Below are 21,376 nucleotides of genomic sequence, written 5' to 3'. Positions count from 1 at the left end.
TTTCACATGTACTCATGCTGTTACTGCTGAAAATTATAGACAATAAGCTTGTGTGATTGTGTGCTGATTACAGAATGTTTCAGATTCTTTCCTTTGTGAAAAGTATCTGGAGCCTGATAGCCTGCTGAGTTTGTTAACGGAACCTTTAAAGTCCACGCTTCTTTCTCTACGGCAGTGTTTTGTCTTATCTGTCTGTGCCACAGCCAGAAGGATCTGTGTGCAGGTGCACGTGCGTGCCGTTCCTTTCCTGCCCTTCTTCACCCTGTTCCCTGTCTGTGTGCCTCAGGAACCTTGCCAGAGTCTCACTTGACCAGCACCTGTTGGATTGCGTGCTGCCTGAGATGCTGCTTGCTCCTGTCTCCTCACTGTCTTCCTCTCCTCTTCATCGTCTAACGAATGCACTGTCTAGCAATTAGCCGTTCCTTCAACTTAGAGTATAAGGTCTTTGAGAGTAGGGCTATCGCCTCATCAGTATCTAGCTGTACGTCTCTCCCAGCAGTGAGCTAACTTCATGAAAATTACTGAATTAAGCATAGAAGATCTTTTGAAGCCTAAGTGTACCTAACAATTTTAGGCATTTTGCTTACCACAAATTTTCTCTTTTACATTAATGTTGTGCCTGTGAACTTTTGTTTAGATTTTGTTTTTGTTTTTGTTTCTTGTCACTGTGTAGCTCACACTAGCTGTCCTGGAACTCACCATGTGGTCCATGATGGCCTCAAACTCCCAGAGATATGCCTTCCTCTGCCTTCCTCTGCCTCCCGAGTACTGGGATTAAAGGTGTGTGTGTGTGTGTGTGTGTGTGTGTGTGTGTGTGTGTGTGTGTGAATGTATTTTCTTCTGGGCAAGACTTTCAGCAAGTTTCCGTATGAAGATGAAGATAAAGATAGGTTCTGAGCATCACGGTCCTGGGGGAAGTTGCCCTGTATCTAAGCAGTAAGGATAGGCTGTGGTTTGGTTTTTGGCTCTGCTACTACATTGTCACATGGCCCTGGGTAAACTAAGAGCCTAGCTGAGGGTGTTCTCTAAGATCCAGCACCACACTACTTCCAAATATTCCTTCATCTGATTTAATCAAGGGGTACCATTTAATAAAGCAAACAAGTGATTATTATTGGCAAAAGCATGAAAATTCAGAATGATATATTTTCTAATCATTTATAATGTAAATGTTATGCAATATAGATAATAGGAAATGTATGTTGCCCACAATCTACATATTGGGATAGCTTACTTTATCCTTAATCTAAGAGTTCAAAGTAATATAATTCAAATTGTCAGGACTGTAAATCTACAAGTTAATATAACATGTTGATTCACATAATGTTTAGATTACATTTTAGCTTCTTTCACCAAATACATAATTTATCTATTTAATATTATACATTCCAATGCATTTCTATCATTCTGCAAGTGAACATATATCAAAAAATAAAGTCTCTCTGTGGCCAATTGCTCATTCCCTGCAGCATTTTTTTAACATAAGAAACAGTATTAAAACAATTATAAGACTGCTTTTTATGGTTTAGGTCATTCATAATATGTATAACCAAGTTTTGCAAGGCTTAATTGAGTGGCATTTAGGTAGAAATTTTATAAAGGTTTGAGATGGCGTTGTTTGAACAAAGAAAAGGCAGTATTTCCTTCCTTGTCTTCCCCTCCTCCTAGCCCTCTTCTCTCCACCTGCTTGAGGAAAGCTGTATTTCTTCAGACAAGACTCATAATTGCCCCTCTGTGCCCGATTTGGGGCTCAGGAAAGGCCCGTAGCATCTGTAAAGCTGGCAGCGAAATGGTATTTCCAGGCAAGCACAGAGTTGCTGGGTAGTGAGCCAATTCACTGCTTTGTCCGAGCAGCTGAGAACCTCGCCGGAGTATTACCACGGTGTTCAGTAACACAGACCTGTGCCATGAGCAAGGAGAACTCTGAGCAAGTGTGAGGTCAATATTTATAGACCACTACGTAGCTGCCTTGCAGAGAGACACAGAGAAACAGGCGCACACAGAGAGCCAGGCAAGGAAGACAACAGTGGAGGGAACTTTAATTTCGAATGTTTGTTCTGAAAAGAAATTTCTTTCTGTCAGGTTCACGCTTTGGCTGAATCACAACCATTTGGTGCTGAGCTATGACAAGAGAGGAAACCAAACGTTAAAGGAGCAGCTCGGCCCGTACGTGACGAGGTAAGTCATTAACCAGTTTAGACTGGCTTTTCTTGTCAAGCCCCATCTCCCTGTTGGCTGTCCTGCAGCAGTGGGCAGAGGGCTGCCGGGCTTGGTACACCTCTAAGGAGGGCCGCCTGCTGTTGTGAATGTTCGCGGAGGCAGCAGAGGTTTCTGTACGCCTCTTGAGAATGCCTGGACTGTGGCCGCGCCCCGAGTATGGGTGGTGGCAGTCGTACTCAAACATTGATTTCATGCTCTCTCATCTCTATCAAGGCAGAAGTCTGTCTTATTTAACTTTATCTACCTCGTAAGGCACTAGTATTAGTTTTGTGGTCCAGAGATGGGATATAGAAAAATTCACATCAACTTGTAGAGATGTACTTACTAGACAAAATCAGAAGGTGGACATTGGGAATGTGGCCAACATAGGATCTTTCTGACAGAACGAAACATCACTGGGAAGTAACCAAAGTAATGCTACCACTTTTGGGAAGAGATGAGCCTGGAGTGACATGAATTGTCTTCTCTGTACAAAGAACCCAAGACAGAATTTAGTCCCTGCTTTGTCCAGATGACTTGCTGTTGGGTTTTTATGAACTGTGTCCCCTTTCTTAATATTAACCCGAGTTAGTGTCCCTGGCTGTGCATTACATGGTTTTTTCCCGTTACGGCAGGTAGCAGGTCAGTGGCTTCTCTGGCTGCACATATTGCTGCCGTATGCTTGGCTGTGCTTGTCTCTAATTATCCTAAAAGCGCTCATGCTGAAGGACACATAGACCACTTTCTGCATACCTTCTTACTTAGAACATTCCTGAAATATGTATACTTTTATTATTTATATCTACAGTGTGTAGTTTACAAAGTCAGTATTTCGATTCACTAGAACTATGGCATTACATACATGAAAATTACCCAGTAATATAATGAAAGTTTGCTTGTTTGATTTTTTTTTTTTTTTTTTAGACAGTATAAATGCTTGCATGATATTTAAACTTTTTAGGCTATGCTATGAGTGATGGTTTGAGGTCCAGTGAGTTTTCTGTACTGTTGCTGTACATATTTAAGTTGAAAACAAAAGTTACTCTGCTATGGATTTTACACGGTGGGCCATTCGAGGTACAAGAGAGAGCTAGCGTGTGGCACAGACTTATGCAGGGACGTCCAAACAGATGGGCCATGTCAAACCAGCAGCTGGAACAACTCTAAATGGAAATAAAGTAAGCATCTTTGAATGAGGCCAAAAATCACGCAGAATCACTGTAATTGATTGATGTATAATTTGGGGGGGGGTTGTTATTGAGGCTGGGTCTTTTTATATAGCTCTGCTGATCCAGTATATAGTGTTCATGCTACACTCATCTCAACCGCCGTTTCCTAGGGATGATGGCAGGTGTCTGTCACCATACCCATACTCTTTGGATTGGCACGGGGTGGTGGAGGGGGTGTTCTAGACAGGAGTTCTCCATGTAGCTTTGGCTGTCCTAGAATTTGCTCTAGACCAGGCTGAACTTGAACTCAGAGATCTGCCTGTCTCTGCCTCTAAATTTAATCTCTGTGTCTGCTGGGATTAAAGGTGTCTTCCACTACTGCCTGGCTGTATGCATAATTTTTGAAAGGGTGCAAAATAATTTGAGGGACATACAAGCTGTTTCCATAATCTGCCTGTTGTAAATGAAGCAGCCTTGAACATGGATGAGCTGATGTCTCTGTAGTAGGATAGAGAGTCTGCTGGGAATATGCCCAGGAGTGATATGCCTGGATGTGACAAATGTCTTCCTTGCTTTTTGAGGAACCTCTACACTGATTTCTATTGTGGCTGTACCCGTTTGCATTGCCACCAACAGTGAATAGGGTTTCTGTTCTCTCACTTCCACTCCAGCACTTTTTAAGCTTAGGTAGCCATTTTGACTGGAGGAAGATGAAGTCTCAAAGTTGTTTTAATTCGTACTTCCCTGATTGGTAAAGATGAACATTTAAAATATTTCATAGCTATTTTATTCATTCTTTTGAGAACTATCTGTTAAATTCCATGCCCTGTTATTTTAATTGGGTTGTTTGTTTTCATGGTATTTAATTTTGGGGTTTTATTGGTTTGTTTGTTTGTTTGTTTAGTTTAGTTTTCTGGGTTTTGCTCCTTTGTTTTGTCACTAACTGTCAGATGTATAGCTGGTAAAGAATATTTTTCATTCTCTTCAATTGAATGTTGGTGTCCTTTGCTGTACAGAAATTTTTTAGTTTCATGAGGTTCCATTTGTCAATTGTTGGTCTTAATGCCTACAAGGTCAGTGCCCTGTTTAGTAGTCCTTTATTTTAAGGCTGAACTAATCCATATATTTTCTTAAGGTTAATGTTAACATTTTTAAAGATTTATTTATTTTTATTTTACATGCATTGTGTTTTGCCTGCATGCGTGCCTGTACAAGGGTGTCATATCCCCGGGAACTGGAGTTATAGATTAACATGCAGGTGCTGGGAATTGAACCTAGGTCCTTGGAAAGAACAGCCAGTACTCTCCTTATAATCAGTGGTTTTTGTATTTGTTAGAAAATCTGCCATCCATGAGTTTGTGAATAGGTTCCATTTATGTTTTTTAACATTGTTTATTTTGTTTTATTTTCTTCTTTTTCCAAATACATATGGATTTTATTTATTTATATTAAACTACACACAATAAGAGCAGGTATGAAACAGCCAGGAAAGCCATGTGTAAAAGTTAAATTTAAAATGTTTAGCTCATTTGTATTTAGCAACCTTGAAGAAAATATTACCTATCTTATCTAGGTAAGACTAAATAAAGTTTTGTACCCAAGTCATTTTCTTCCATTTTTTTTAATTTATTGATTAAAAAAAACAACAAAACAAAACATCTTTCTAGATATTAAAACATTTTCTTAAATCCTAAGCAACTTAAACCTATGACACTATAACCACCCAGTCTTCAACCCCATCAGAGACTTGAGAAGGAATAAAATTATTACTTAAGTAGGAAGTGCAGGCAAGCAGCTTCCAAAACTAAGAGACAGAGACAGAGACAGTTTACTGCCTGGTCAGCCACCCTCTGTAATGTTACAGCATCATCTTCAGCCTTCTGGTCCAGTACATCTGGCAGACATAATTGTGAAGCAGGAAATATGAAGGAGTTGCTTACCCTGTCATGGCAGAGTCATCTCAGCCTGTGTCTAAATCTTGTCCATTTTGGAGAGTATATTGTCTTTAGAGAGAGCTGGGCCATTTTTGCAAAGTGGCTAGATTGTCATTAATGAGGCTATCTCCAAAAGGAGATTTTTATGATGCTCATCAACTTCGTTGAGGTAGGCTGGGGGTGTTACCACGAGCTGACATGTGTCAAGTCAAAAAGGCCTCAAGTTAATAAAAACATCTTTAAATGCCATATCCTGTAGGTCTCTGAATTTTTTGAAGGCCATTTATCTATCTATTTACCTTTATATTTACAGAGCATTTAATCATATCTGTCTGTCCATGTGTCTGTGACTTTCTAGCAAGTCTGAATAAGCAACATTGCTTGCTTCTAGATATTTACTATCTGTTCAACTTAGGATGTGTATTTCTATGATAAACTAGACTAGTATCTCACATGACCATAGGTTTGATTAATTGACCATTAACTTATATAAGTTAATTATCCTAAACAGTTTGTAATAGCAGCTTTTAAAAGGAGTGGAAGTAAACCTTACCTTTGTAAATGACTTGTAAGTCCAATACCTCAATTGCCTTGTCTGGCCTCAGTGGAGGAGGATTTGCTTGGTCTTGACATGACTTATGACTTGATGTGCCAGGGTGGGTTGGTACAGGAGGAGGTGGGGGAGGAAGCCCTTTTTTGAGGAGAAGGAAAGGGGGGAAAGGGAGAAGAGGGTGAGAGAACAGGACAGGGAGAAGAAGAGGGAGGGGCTGGAATCAGGATGTAAAATGAAAAAAATAAAAAAAAAACATCAGTATAATAAAAAGAAGCACAAGGAGGAACATAGGAATATGATATAGAAATATTTATATTCTAAATATAAATATTTAGAGAAAAGGATACATTAGTAAATCTCTTCAACTATATAACTATTGTTATTTTCAAATATTTTTAAATCAATGTTATAAAATTCTATATATTGATACAAAAATAATGTTATTTTGATACATGGATATAGAATTTTATATATTGATTCAAATTTAAGGTTCTTTTCGATACACATATGCCTGTATGATTACCTGGTATCAGGTATTGGACCTATACAATATTGTTTATTTTGAAAATGCATCATGGTTGATCTAGAATGAACAAACTGAAACTAACTAATAATTTTCTTTCTCTTTCTTTCTTTCCTTTTTGCTATAAGGTGAAAACTGTAATTTCTTGTTCATCTAGTAACCTGTTTTATTTTTATGTTACATAAACACATCATTTGTTTTGATCTCTTTTTTACAACTTTTAAAAAAAAATCATCCTTATCGTTTTGGTTCTGAAGTTCAATGTTGACTCTTTATTGGAAGAAAACATGGCAAATAAATTATTACAGATAAAAATAAGCCAGAGAAGGATTTTTTTTTTCAGTTTAAATAGAAATTATAATGCTGGTTGATAATGACTAAAATGGTTTATATTTGTGTTGAAAACTAATTGAATACTTTAAAACTTGAAACACTGCTTTAATATTATCTTTGGCATTTGACCAATCCTGGTATTGCTTACTTATTATGTTTCTAAATTCCATTTTTATAAGACCTACTACGGAAAATTTGAAATCTGGAGCCTTTTGCATTACGTGTTTAGCATCTATTGAAGCAATAATGAATTAAGCCTGAGATGTTAATAGACACTTCCTTAATGACCTCCACTCTCCAAGGCTTGTTTTTCTTACTGCACATCCCTCTACCACACTACCCTTAGAAAGAGCAGTCCATTGCACACTCTAATAAACACATCCTGTAAAACTCCTCCCCACCCTGGCCTTTCGTTGTCCTAGAAATAGGTCATGAATCTTGGAACTGTTGAGTTTTTCTGATCTTGTTAACATAGTTGTTCTATGCTCACCTTCTGCTCTTTCTTCTGGAACGTTACCTCCATGTCTCCTGCCCACCCAGCAGAACAGCGCTCTTTTTCTCTTTCTTGTTTCAGCAATAAGTCTTGTACCTGTCAGACTTGTACACCCTCTGTTGTTTCTCTCAAGAATTGCTTAGGCTGCCACTCCACGTGAGTGCACTGTCCCTGGTTTTAGTCGCTTTGGTGATATCCCTTTCCAGAAATCTCCTGGTGTCACCTGAGCCTTCCACGTCAACCTTTGTCCCAGCACTAGAAGAGCCTCAGTTTGCAATGTTTGTACCTTTCATGAAGCTAAAGGTGTTGTGGCTGATATTTCAAATTTACTCTTATGTACTTTTCCAATGTCAATAATATAGCAAATATTCTACAATTAGAGGAAATAGAAAATGTATTTATTTTACAAATACATTTTAAAATGGCCCTCTTACGTTAACACTTTTTAAGCCATTGATTAACTAATCAATGGAAAGAAAGTGCTTCCAGAAGCAATAAATCCTTTAAGGGGATTAACAATATTATAAAACATTTTGTTTATTATTTTAGCACCAATTATGTGTGTGAGCAAGATAGGGAATAGATAAATTAATCATATATGAGCTTATATAGGGGCCATATCTAGGCAAGTAGGTATTTGCTGAGCAGAAGTCCAAAATTACACTGGCTGGCAAATATACAGATCCCAAATGTTTGGTCTGTCACTGTAATCTATAAATTGCTACTGCAGGTTTGAATGCTGTGAGATAGTACAGGATTCCGTCAGTGAAAAGTGAAAAGTGTCCTTCTTTCCAAAGGCCCAGAGCTTCAGGGGAGAATGGGTCTGTCCTCCCGTGTTTGGGAAAATTAGAATTGCAGGCTGAGGTTGGTTCCAGAGGTCCCAGTAAAGGGTTTCTTTCAGCTGTATGTACTCTTGCAGAGAGAGCTGGGGACTAAGGGAGTAACACAAAAGCATGGCTGAAGAATGCTCAAATATGAAAGGTGATACTCTAGTCAAGTCAGAGGAAGAATTTACTTCTCAAAATAGAAATGTTGAAAGAAAAGGAAGTCAGTGTTTTAAAAAGTTGAGAAATAACAGCTGTTTCTTTAAGCTCTGAAACTCAATAAAATTACTTTGATTTTAACTGTGTTTTGTGTGCGTAGAATGCTTATCTGTGCTATTTCACATACCATTGACAGGTATCAAGGACAATTTAGAGCGATTGGGTTTTCCGAGTTCTGAGTATTTTTGCTCCTTGGTGCACTAGACCATTGTTTTCACTACTATTTAAGCCTTCAAAACCTCTTCCAGACATTGAATATGACTCTTGTTTGCTTAACCTTGACTTGTGTCTGTCTGTGGAATGAAAACAATATTGCTATTTTCATAGGAAACTGTAGTAACTTTTTAATTGCTTAAAATAGACCATAGTTGAAATTTCTTTTCAGATGTGTTTTGTCCACATAACTGTCCTGCAGTAAGGTTGAATTGGAACAGGTGCCATTTATGAAAGTTTGCTGGTATACGTTTTATAGATCTTTCTGGCGTATCATATGATGTGAGATGACTGGGCATAGATGTGTACCTGCTTCTCATTATCCAAAAGAGAGAAACACAAGCTTGTCTCAATATAATCTCAAAGGTTATAGGAAGACGAAATCACAAAACTCCACCACTGCCGCTGAGAAAAGGTCGTAGAACTTTGTGGTTGAAATGTGACAGACTTGTTGTTTGTTTGTTTGTGTGATTTTGTTTGTTTTAACCAAACCAGTAGTAGTCTTACTTTATTACATTAGCAGTTTGCATTGCTAGTCAATATTTTTCTATAAATATGCATGGCATGCAATTCATAAAATAAGAAAAGTAGAACATATTAACTTTTAAAATGGAACTCTTTATTAAAGATGAGAAATTTCGCCAAACTTGCCAAACATCATTTTAAATTATGTGATTACAAAGTAAATCCAGAGGAATGAAATCTCTAAGTTTAAAGACAGTATATGACTTTTTTGGTCCGATTATACTTTTCTTAATTTCTGGAAGTTAAGTATTGTAATTATTTTGCCCAGGTGACCTAATGTACTTTTCTACTCGTAACTATACCTAAAATATTTCTTGAAAGACATTCCCTTCCTTTCTCTCTTAGTTTTTTTTTATTTTTGTTGGTAGTATATCACACAAACTTTTTCTTGAAACATGAAAATATGGCAAATACACTTAAAACAAAAGTAATAAAAATACTGTGTTTTGTTTATGCCTTAGGAAATCCAATAGGGAGTGGATGGCTGTATCATTTATAGCTTTGTTTTGAAGTTGATTTATTTTTTAATTTCAGAACATAAAAGCTTTGAATGAGATAAAAAATAAACATTTTTTAGCCAATTTTTATCCTAAATAGGGAAAAAGTTAAAGCATTTTCACTAAAGTCATAAATCAAAGTTTTCTTGTTTCTCATTTGTTGTTCATTTTAAAGTTTTGAAGTCTTCTCTAGGACACCATTATAAAAAGACTACAAATATGGAGGGAAGAAGTCAACCTATTCTTTTTTGCAGAGGATCTTTAAATAAGAGACTCTGAAGACTTTATCAGAAACCTCTCAGTTCTGATGAACACGTTCTGTAAAATGCCAAGAGAGAAAATTAGCATTCAAAAGTCAGTATCCTTCCTATAAAATGATAACAGACATGCCGAGAAATAAATCAGGAAAACAGCACTATTCACAGTTGCCTCAAGTAAAATAAAATACCACAGAATAAACCTAACCAAACATGTAAAAGTCCTGTATAATGAAAACTCTAAAACACCAAAGAAAGAATGTAAAGAAGATACCAGAAGATGAAAAGACCTCTGATGCTTTAGGATTGGAAGAGTCAGTACTGTGAAAATGACTATTTTCCCAAAGCAAGCTATAAATTCAATGAAATCTCCATCAAAATCTCAGTGATGTTCTCCACACAAACAGAAAAACAAAAACAAAAACAACCTTAAACTTCATATGGGAAGCACATAAGACCCAGGATCAACAAAGCAATCCTGAGCAAAAATAGTAGTGCTGGAGATAGCTTCCCGCCTGATTTCAAGTTATAAACAGAGCTTTAGTAACAAAAACAATATGTTACTGGCACAAAACAAACCTCTACATCGTTAGTATACAAGAACTCGATAAAACTCACACAACTAACACTGCTCTATTTTTCACAAATTTGCCAAAAATACACAGCAGAGGGAAGATGGCCTCTTCAGCAAATGGTCCTAGCCAAGAGTGGATATTCATATACAGAATGAAAGTAAAACTAGTTCTGTATCTCTCTCCCTATTCAGACTCTAAATGGATTAAATGCCTTTGTGTAAGACCTGACACTCTTGACAACAATAGAGAAAATACTCTTAAGACACAGGATAGGAAAGTGATTTTCTTCGGTCACTCAAGAAATAAAACCCACTTTCATGAGAATAAGTCACTGTGAGTACTCACCTGCAAGTGGGTGATCTGTGTCACCTTTCCCCCATCCAAGGCTCTGGATGGGAGCGTGGAGTTGAAGAGTAGCAGAAATAATGTAGGAGTGGGAGGATAAGAGGCTTTGACATGGCAAACATTAACTCATCGCAGCTGTGGCTGTTTGCACTCGCCCTGTACGAGATGGACAAAGGGGAGCACTGAGTGCCCACTCCTAAATGAGGAATTTTGGAAGTTGTTGGGTGCTGAGGGAGGGAGAAAGATTTTTCTTTTGAGTTTGTGAACACAGACAGGTTACCTCTGTCCCATGGGGATGGCCCAGGACCCATTTGCTTATCTTCAGCACTGATTGAACGCTGCTAGTTGGAGTGGAGGAGGAGGAAGACTATGGCTGTTACTGCTGCTGCTGCTGCTACTAAAGATGACAGGAAGTTGAGAGTGTCTCAGAGGGTATCGGAGGGAGGTAGTAGGAAGCTGATATATATATAAAAAAAAGTATCAAAAGTGAATGAATTTTCTTCTTTTTATTAATTCTTTGAATTTCATTCAGTATGTTTTGATCCTATTTAGCTGTTTTCCCACCTCTTTTTTAACTCACTAACCCTGTCTACTCACCCATCCTTTGTCTTTTTTTGAACACCACTGTGGTGTTCCAGTATTCTTGGTTATACAGTCTTCTGCTGGAGAATGGTTGGCTTACCAGGGCTACCCTGTTCCAGAAAACTCTTGCCTCCCTCACCCAGTAGATCAAATGTGGGGTAGGAGTTTGTGCCCACATCTTCTGTCCACGCTAGGATCTGGCTTGCGTTTGTACAGATTTCACGCATGCTATCACAATTGCTGTGAGTTCATGTGTGCAGTTAGCCTACTGTGTCCAGAAGAGAATATTTCTTGTTAGTCATCTGCTACTCCAGGCTCTTAGATTCTTTCTACTTTCTCTTCAGCAGTGATTCCCGCGTCTTGGGAGAAGGGGTAAGACATATTCTTTAAGGTCTGGGCTTTCTTTAGTCAGTTAGCATTTGCGTCTTGGACTGTGGTTAGTCAGTTAATCACCTTCTACTGTAAATAGAAGCTTCTCAGATGACAGATGAATTATTCACTGGTCTATGGGTATAACAATATTTCATAGCAAATTTTCTAAGTTTTTTTTTTTTTTTTTTTTTTTCTGGATCCTATAACCTGTCAAGCCATAGGTTTTTACCCTAATATTGGTTCCGGGTTTGACTTTGGTCCTGTATGGTAGAACTGGAGTCCAATCAGAAAATGGTTGGCTACTCATATAATTCTAATGTGACTGTTGTATAAGTGGGCGTATCTTCCTAGGCCAGTCATTGTTTTTAGCTGGCAGGGTGCAAGTTTGGTGATTACTTTTTTTCTGTCAGTAGGTTGCGTATCACCTCAAGCACAATGAAAGCTAACTATCAGGGATTAAGCTTTCAGATTTTTCCCGACCTGATTTCATCATGTTCTGTGACCCAAGCATACAGTGTCTTCAGCAATAGGGTCTGACTGTCAAGGGTTTCCCTGTGTAGCGGGGCCTTGATATTGCTATTCTCTTTCCTCAGCCTCCCAGGTGCTGGTACAAGTTGTTGTTGCCAGACTCACCTGCGGAGAAGATCCTTCATGAGGAAGTGAATTCTGCTGTTGTCCCTCCTTTACCAGAACCAAAGTAACCTCCTTCCTGCACCTTTCAGATTACTGAAGACAGTTTCATGACCTTTGAGTAAACACACATCATTGGATTGCTGCCTTTTCTTCTGGGTTTGAATTAGCCACTTTTAAAAATTCTTTCCTGAAGGTACTTATAAATCTTTTTAAAATCTGTACTAATAAAAGTCATATTTATTATGATTTATATCTTCATTAGTATTGAACTTAAATTTGAGGGGATTATTAGTAATTACAGTTTTTTTTTATGTATCTATGTTTTTTGTTTTTGTTTTTGCAAAGGCTGTATTTCTCTTTTTTGTTTACAGTAGTACTTTTTTTTTTTTCAAAGAGGAAATCAAATAATCCTGAGTCTAAGTGGTCTTTGGAGACCCTTTCTTAGCAACGGCAATCATGTGCATTATTTTAAAAAATCAGTTTGTCTGTTTGGAAATAAAAACATGTCCTAGAATATCTTTATTTTCAGAAGTAATTAGAATTTTCTTCATCGCCATTGAAGCATGGAAAGCTCTTTTATATCCAGAAATAGTATCATTGAATTTGCTTATAGCCACTGTGGACCTCAAGGACTACTATATTAATCAAGTTTGGTTTTGTTTTATTTTGGATTTTGGGTTTTTTTGTTTGTTTGTTTGGTTGGTTGGTTGGTTGGTTTTGGTTTGTTTGGTTTTGTACCTCTATTGGATTATTACCCATTTGTACTTTCTTTGTGAGGCCATCTTTGCTTCATGATCCTAAAGTACAGCTTTAAATCTTTGTGCTTTAAATCTTTTTCAATTTGTATTGCATTTGCACTTTCATTAAGTATGGACTAAAAATATGTTCCTTGTTAAATGAGACTTAAGCATTAGAGCAGGTTGCAGTGGTCTTGTTGGTGTGGCTCTTGAAAACACTGTAGACCAGAGAATATGCATAAGACTTATATTATAGTAGACTGTACAGAAATATTCTCTTTGTGAGAAATTAGGCGTGAATCACAGCTACTATTGAGTGTGTGCTGTAATCTTGGTGTTGTGCGTGTATGTGGGGGTTGGGAGGTGGAGACCCTGCATGCAAGTCTTTGGAATTGTCTGGAAGATGTAGTTACCTAGAGTGCCCTCCCTCTCCAGGTTGCTGCAGTCTGTTGTGTCAGACCCCAAAGACAACACAGGCTTTGCATGTGTTGGGAAACTACCTCTGTGGCACATTTGCAGCTGTCTACCGTGTGTTCCTCTGGTAGAAAGGAAACAGGATATTGATAATGATGCGACTTCAGTTTCTTAAAACTATAAACGTTTGCCAGGATAGTAAATCAATTAGAATTTTGGTTAGGTTACTTCCTGTGAGACATTTTTTTTTTCTGTTTGATAACTGTATTACTGGTGGTAATGGATGCCCATGGCCAGAAAGCTTATATGTGATCAATCACGGATCCACAAACACTTCCGAAGGCATGTAGAACACACAGCTGGCCAACTGTACATTTCCCTTCTTGGCTGTAACGCTGACATATTTTACACGTTTGGGCATTTCTTTAGACACTTTGATTTGTGACTAACTGGTGGCCAGCTGAGTCGTGTACCAGCTGGACAGTGCATGCCTACCGTCTCTCCCTCCTCTGCTCTTTCTCTCCTCCTAGTAATTCTCTTCCTTTATTAATTCTTTCTCACTCCCCCCTCTTTTCTGGTGTTTTTTTTTTTTTTTCTGAGTCCTGAATGTATGTTGTTTTGTAGGTTACCTATGATACCAAGTTGTTACTGTTTTTTTTTTGACATTTTTTTTAAAATTTTCTGTTTATTTTACATCCCAAGGGTGCCCCTCTCTCCTCTCCTCCTAGTGCACCCCTTTCCTCATTCTCCCCTCCCTTTCCCCCATATCAGCCTTCCCCAGCACATCAAGTCACTTCAGGACCAAGCATATCTACATCCCCTGGGGCCAGGCAAGGCAGCGCTGCCAGGGGGAAGTGATCCAAAAGCAGGCAATAGAGTCCATGTTAGAAACAGCCTCCCCTCCACTTGCCGGGCAACTCATACGAAGACCAAGCAGCCCATTAGCTCCGTGTGTGTGTGTGTGTGTGTGTGTGTGTGTGTGTGTGTGTGTGTGTGTATTTCTTTTTAATTTTTCTTTTTTTTGGTAATTTCTAATTTTAAAAAAGTTTTTCCTTTTTCCCTCTCTTTTCCTCTCCCTTCCTTCTTTTTTCTTTTCTTTCTTTTTTCTTTTCCTTTACTCTTTTCTTTTCTTTTTTTTTCTTTCCTTTCCTTTTCCTTTCTTTTCTTTTCTTGAGAATGGAACATCACGTAGCCTGGACTGGTATATAACTCCCTATGGTAATGATATTCTGAAAGTTAATGATGCTCCTGCCTTCATTTCTTCTATACTGGGACTATAACATGAACTGCCATGATGGTTTAGACTAGGTAGGGATGACAACCCAACGTTTTGTACATGTCAGACAAGCACTCGACCCAATTTAGCTACATTCCCACTTCCCTGCCTTTTTTTAAAGTTCAACTTTTTCTATATATTTCACCTTCAATTTCCGCCCTCCTTATATCAGAAATCTGTTCTTTCATGAAATTTGAAGAAAAGATTTTTGATTTTAACATTGGATATTAACTATCTGGAGGACAGAAAACTTTTATCATAAAAGGTTAAAGTACAAATACTATCTAGCTTTCAAAATGCATATAGAGTCATTCAGTCTTTCATTTTTTGATCAACATTATGCCATGGATATTTTGATATAGTTGCATTTAACACTTATATATAAGTATCAATCATATAGAAAGGTCTTTATAAACTCTCTTTTAAAGAAGAGGAAACAGGTATTCAAGAAGGTTAAACGACAGTTTTAGTTAGACAGCTTGGAAAGTGCATACAGTAAGAATGGAATCAAGGTCTTTGACTCCAGACACCATGCCATTTGGTGTGTTACTTTATTTTGAAATACCCATTCAACTTTCCTACTTCTCTACATGCTAACAGTTATGAGAAGTCAAACAGCAGAACAGAAGGCTTCCAAATGAGGCACATGCTCAAATGAGACATTCCAGCTCTGTTCTCTACAAGGACAAAGCCCTGTCTATGGTCACCACAGAAAGAATCAACCTTAATTTAGGTGGAGTAGTCTAATTTTATTAAATATGTTTCCACTTTTGTAACTTTCTCATTGCTTGTACAGACAGACAGAAACTGTCAGGAAAGCATGTTCTTGCAGATAATTCTGTTTCTGAGACAGTTCAAATCCTCATATTCTATGTAGAAATTTTGCTTTTAGTGGCGCATGCCTATAATCTTAGTCTGGGAGGCAGAGGCAAGCAAATATTTGTGAGTTCAAGACCACCCTGGTCTACAAAGCGAGTCTAAAAGACAGGCAAGGCTACACAGAAACCCTGTCTCAAAAATCACTAAAAACAAAATTCACCTGGACTTTCTTGGCCTTTTACATTAATGGTATCATGCTAGTTTTGCATCAGTTATTACACTATATTAGTATAAAAATAGATTCACTTGGTTATTCAGATATGAGGCTTCCTGTGTGGCTTTTAACCTTTACCTTGTTCTGCTTTCCAGGAACTTTATTTGAAATGATGTGAGGCAGGAAATGACATTAGAAATGAATTTTATTTCTGCTTCCAGTTCAAAAGCCTCTTGCCCTTTTTAGAAATCATTTAGGTATGGAAGAAATAAAAACAAAGATTGCAATGAAGAAATGGTCTGTTGGGTTTTTTTCCATGATGTTTTGGTCCCATATTTAGATTAAGTAATAAGTTGAAGCTTCTTTGAAATGTTTGTCATTATAAAATCATTTTCACACTACTTCTCTTCACCTTGCTGACTCAAATACTTGGAAGTGATCACGTGTATGCCCTTCACACATGCAAAAGTTACAGTGCAAGAAGTGAGCTAGAGAAAAAAAAAAATCCCATGTGTTTTGGCTTGACTGGATAGTTCTAAAATTTGGTCATCTTATTTACAATATATGAAGCTGTGAGTAAGTAAATATCTAATTATGTTGGGATGTAGCAGTAGAAATGATGAATAGTCAATGCACTTAATTAAAAAAAAGTTCTAAGAATGTTGCCCTATACCGTTGCTGCAAACTGAGAAAAGAATGTCCTGATTCTAAAGGGAGAACACTAGTACAGAGCTTGGGCAATCTGTGGGAGTCTGCTTTGAGAGCCACAGAGTTTTCACATAGAGATTTTCAGTAGAGCATAAGGTAGAACTAATACTTTCTAACATATTTGCATAAGCTCTGTTAGTATGTAAGCAAAGAGTTTATAGGGGACACTAGAACCATTTACAGAAACTCCTGAAGGCCTCAAACTTGGGGGGTGTAAAGTACAAGATACTGAGATGTATAAACTTACATGAACTATCAAAATCCTGATTCTCCTTTAGCCCTCTTTATGTCATCCGTCTGTGATATTATGCTCTCTGCTTCAAGTGGAATGCCTCATCTACACAGGCCATCACTAGCCAACTAGGAATTCTGTGAAGTCTGATGTGTGTTGACTGCAAATAGAAGGAAACATGCTTTAACTCCATCTTTCTGCAAAAGACTTGAAATTTGTAGCTAAGTTTTATCAGTGTGCTCCTTGTTTTGTGTGGGTGCTTGTAAGCTGAACTCTGGCAGTTTATGTGTAGCCCTTTTGCCAGCTGTATCTAAGATCCATTTTTATTTTGTTAATTAGTATTGATTTCTTAGCATGCCCTGACTTTGTTCTTGTAGATGTGTGGTGAGGTTGTGCCCTGCCTCCCTGGACTTTGATTCTTCATGGACTCAGCTTTCTTGAGCTCTTCAGCTCTCAGGAGTCCAGCTGCAGGACTCTTGAGTCTGCCTTTTCTTGTTTCTTTTTCCCTACACTGTTCTTGGGACTCCTCAGAGGGTGTTTCACTTCCATGTCTCTTGAGATGCAGTCAGGCCACTCTGTGTGGGCCAGCACTGGCCTCCCAGGCTCCTTTTGTTCACCCTGACCCCAGGATATGGTTCTTCAGTGCCCACATCTTTAGAGCTTGCCAGCTCCCAGGCAGGTTCCTTAAGCTGGAAAGTGATGATTCTTGGATTCATTGCAGTTAACCAATATGCTCAAGTTTTTACTGCTGCTGTTGATAACTTTGTGGACTAGGAGCCATTATGGGTCCTGTCCAGTACCCGCCACTCTTCAAGCATGTTTATGCTGTGACAGTGCACAGTTCTGCACTGTGAAAAAGGGTTACACCCTCTTTTGTTTTGAGCATCTCGTATAAGAGAACCCTGTCTTCTAGTTATAACTCTCTTCTCTGGAGTCATATCTGCCAGCAAGGTTGATAAATGTCCGGCAGGGGGGGTTACCTGGACATTTATCAAGTTTTAATGAGAAACTTCACTGTCTGAGGCTCTAGTCCTGTTGCAGGCTCAACTTGCCAAGTCTGCCTCCTTCCTCAAGAGCAAATTCTATTTTAAAGTTCTTATTTCCACACTGAAAAATGAGCTTTTAAAATTTATGCAATTCATTTGCAGCCTATAAAATGATAACCAGTTGTTCAGAGAATCTCAGTCTCCTTCTGTCTGCTTCTTTCTCCTTCCCCCTTTCCTTGCTTTCTTCCATCCTTCCTTCCATCTTTCCTTCCTTTCTTTTTCCCTTCCTTCCTCCTTTCTTTCCTCCCTTCCCTCTCTTTCCCTTCTCCTTCCCTTCCCTCCCTTTACCTCCCCTTCTCCTTTCTTCCCTTCCTTTCACCTCCTTCTTTCTTTCTTTCTTTCTTTCTTTCTTTCTTTCTTTCTTTCTTTCTTTCTTTCTTTCTTTCTTTCTTTCCCTCTCTCTCTTTCTCTCTTTCTTTCTGTCTGCTTTTCTTTCTTTTTGTTTTTTGTTTTTAATATGCACATATGCCATATACCTGAAATGTTTACATAGATGGTTGTGCTACTCATTAACAATTATTTTATGACTCAGTCTTCAATTATTTTCAGATGACTCCTCTAGCCTTAAGTAATTCTGATGGTCCACTAATCAGCTAGAGGGTAGTTCTTTGTTGTTTGTTTGTTTGTTTGGTAGTTGTTTTTTTTTTTTTTTTTTTTTTTGAGTCAGTGTTACTCTGTGTAGTTTTGGCTATCCTGGACTCCATTTGTAGACTAGTCTGGCCTTGAACTCACAGAGATTCACCTACCTCTACCTCTCCTAGTGGTTGGATTTTAGGTGTGCACCATCGCTCCTGGCTAGAGGATTGTGTTAACCCCAAGTGATGAGACTGTTGATGTATGATAACATAGCTGGCTTGCTTTTCTAGACAGTGGCCAGAACAATTGTCAAAAATGCGAGTTTCTGCTAAACCTGGATTCATGATGGACCCAAGCTCAATTTTCTAAGTGCTGATAGGTTGATAAAACACTATTTGTCTATCAGCAAGTGGGTTACAGTCATGGTTACTTAATGGTGGGCTATATTCTTAGAAGTGCTCAGACAGGTGACTTGCTTCTCAGCAAACACAATCGAGTGCATTTGCACAGTATAAGCTTGCTTTACTGAAGGGCTGTAACTGGTATGAACATGGTATTCTGTGCCTTCCACCACTGACTAAAATCGCCTCCTGTAGGTGTGTAACTGGTTAAGGCTGTCTACATGTAACAATGTTACAGGTATGTACCCAACTGCTCAAACAGTCTACTTTCCTTTAATATTTTGATGTCCTTTGTACTTGGAAACCATTCATAGTGATTAAAAGGGAAAAAAAGGAAAAGAAAAAGCCCAGTATTGGTATAAGTTCACAGCAAGTAGAGTTAAGAGCTTCCACTCCTTGGGAAGTAGCTTGGTCCACATGAAGTTTAGTTTGTCTCCTAGAATAGCACTTTGGGTTCCAGAAATAAGAAAGAATATTGTTATAAAATCAGAGTTCAGTCACCCTTAAATTTGGAGAATTGGTGTGGTTTTCCTAGGTTTTATTTGAAATAATTTCACTCAGTGTTCAATAATAGCTAAGAAACACTTATTCCAAGAGGGTTTTTTTTTTTTTTTTTTTTTTTAATGTCCACACAGATTTAAAAGATTTCCTTAGAAATTGTTCAGAGTGTGGTGGCACATGCCTATCATGCCAGCGCTCTGGGAAGCAGAGGCAGATGGATCACTGTGAGTTCGAGGCCAGCCAGATCTACAAAGTTTGTCTAGGGCAGCCAAGGCTACACAGAGAAACCTTGTCTTAAAAAAAAAAAAATCAAAACAGACAGACAGACAAAGGAAGTTGTTCCAATCACTCTCCTGAAGCTTCAGCACATAGTGTCTGTTTTTGACTTTTTGTATCATGCAAATGCACATCCTGTTATGTAGGAATTTACATTTGCATGGGGGAAACCCAAAGCAGAAGTTAGCACCGGATAAAGCAGAAGCTTGTTTGCTCTTAAAGACAAGAGTAGAGGTCAGGGATCACACAGGTTCCCCAGACACCAGGGATCTGCCCTCCTCCTGTCACTTCTCCCCACCCCCAGTCAGACAGCAGAATGACTACATTTCTGAGCATTCCTTCCTTTTCCTTGGCCAGTTCTTAAGCAATTGGCCACAATTTTTTTCTTTTATTCAATTTAAAAAAAAATATTTAATTTGTACTGTGCACTGAGAATTTTGCGTGCCTCTGTGTCTGTGTCGGGGTGTCAGACTGGAGTTACAGACAGCGGTGAGCTGCCATGTGGAGCCTAGGAATTGAACCTCTGGAAGAGCAGCCAGGGCTCTTAATGACTGAGCCACCTCTCCAGCCCCCACAGCATCTTCTTAACTGGAGTTATGGCTACCATGAAAGGCCAGATTAAAGCTGCCAAGAAGAAGAAATAGTCATAACTTTGCTACTCCGCCTCATCTTTTATGCTTAGGATAGTCATAGAAATCTTACATAGATAAGTCAGGAAAATGAGCACTACATTTAGCCATGGATTTAATGTGTTGAGTCTCCATCCGAAGACAGTCCTCATAGAACCCAGTCTATTAACCATTTAAAGATATCTCTTAAGTCATTGCTGTTTTTCTTTTTCTTGAGTTAATATATGCAGTTCAGTGACTAGGTCTGAACGTCTATTGACAATTGAACTAAGCGATTAATGAAAGAATTCCGTGTTTAAATGCAAAAAAAAAAAAAAAAAAAAAAAAAGGCTTGAACTTTAGGATTGCCAGAAATGTATACATCTTGGGCAGACTGAGAAAGTGAGGTAGTAATTTGCCCAAGTTCACAGGTGAATAAATTGTGAATTGTATCAGTAAGTCACAGTGGGGCTAATTCAGGAGAGAATGATTGGCATGTATTCAAATGAATCATTTCTCATCTTAAGCATGTATACCTCACCTAGCCTTTATGAACTTTGATATAACTGTACCTATGCTGCTTATAATTAATATTGATTTGGAATTAATATTGGCATAGTGACAGTTGTCTTTGGTGCATTGCCAGCTGTGTAAATACCCTTATTGCATAAATAGACTAAATTTAATCACAAAATTTATATAGCTAGCAGTATTTACAACTTAATTGTGAACCTGATGTTTTAAACATCTGTCTTTCATTTACTATTTCTTAAATATAGACTTTTATAACTCAGACAGGGTTATAAGTATTTATACAAAAATGCTGTAATGAAATACTACTTGGAGGAAGGGATAAAATCTCTGAGAAGAGTTTCTTAATAATTAACATGGTTTGAGTTAGTAACCCTTTTTCCCATGGAGAGAAATAGATGCTTATCAGGTAAGAGAAGAAAACAGATTTGACAGAGCTCTCAGGAGGGAAAATTTAAAATAATTTTAAAGATCTTAAAAGTAGTGTTTTAGTATATTAAAAATTATTGATTTTTTAAAAAGTCTCTGTCTTGTGCTAAATTACGTACTGTTGTCAAATAAATAAGACTTTGTACTGTGTTCAGAGTGAATTTGGAAGGCAGAGAAACAGACTTAATAACTGAATTTCAAAGGTTTTTTTTTCTCCCAAAAGTTACTATATGTCTGTCTAATTCGATTATGGAAAAGAAGATTTTTGTTTATTTGTTTTTGTAGTTAATTTTTTATGTTTGAGCCCTCAGAGGCCAATTCCCAGTATATTTCCTCCAGCTGATTTTATTTTGGATAAAATG

The 21,376-nt window shown here is 37.9% G+C and overlaps 1 protein-coding gene across 1 annotated transcript in view; it reads left to right on the top strand.

The window, feature by feature from the left end:
* Bmpr1b (bone morphogenetic protein receptor type 1B) overlaps positions 1-21,376 on the top strand; it is a 320,945-nt gene that overhangs the window by 183,848 nt on the left and 115,721 nt on the right. Inside the window, exon 2 of the mRNA XM_055628294.1 lies at positions 2,083-2,178. The gene's annotated coding sequence lies outside the window, so the exon portion shown is untranslated. The remainder of the gene's footprint in view (positions 1-2,082; positions 2,179-21,376) is intronic.

Source organism: Psammomys obesus, unplaced genomic scaffold, assembly GCF_907164565.1.
Source record: "Psammomys obesus unplaced genomic scaffold, mPsaObe1.curated_primary_1811, whole genome shotgun sequence".
Taxonomy (NCBI): domain Eukaryota; kingdom Metazoa; phylum Chordata; class Mammalia; order Rodentia; family Muridae; genus Psammomys; species Psammomys obesus.
The sequence above is the reverse complement of the archived record's forward strand: the minus strand, read 5'-3'. Positions and strand labels throughout refer to the sequence as shown.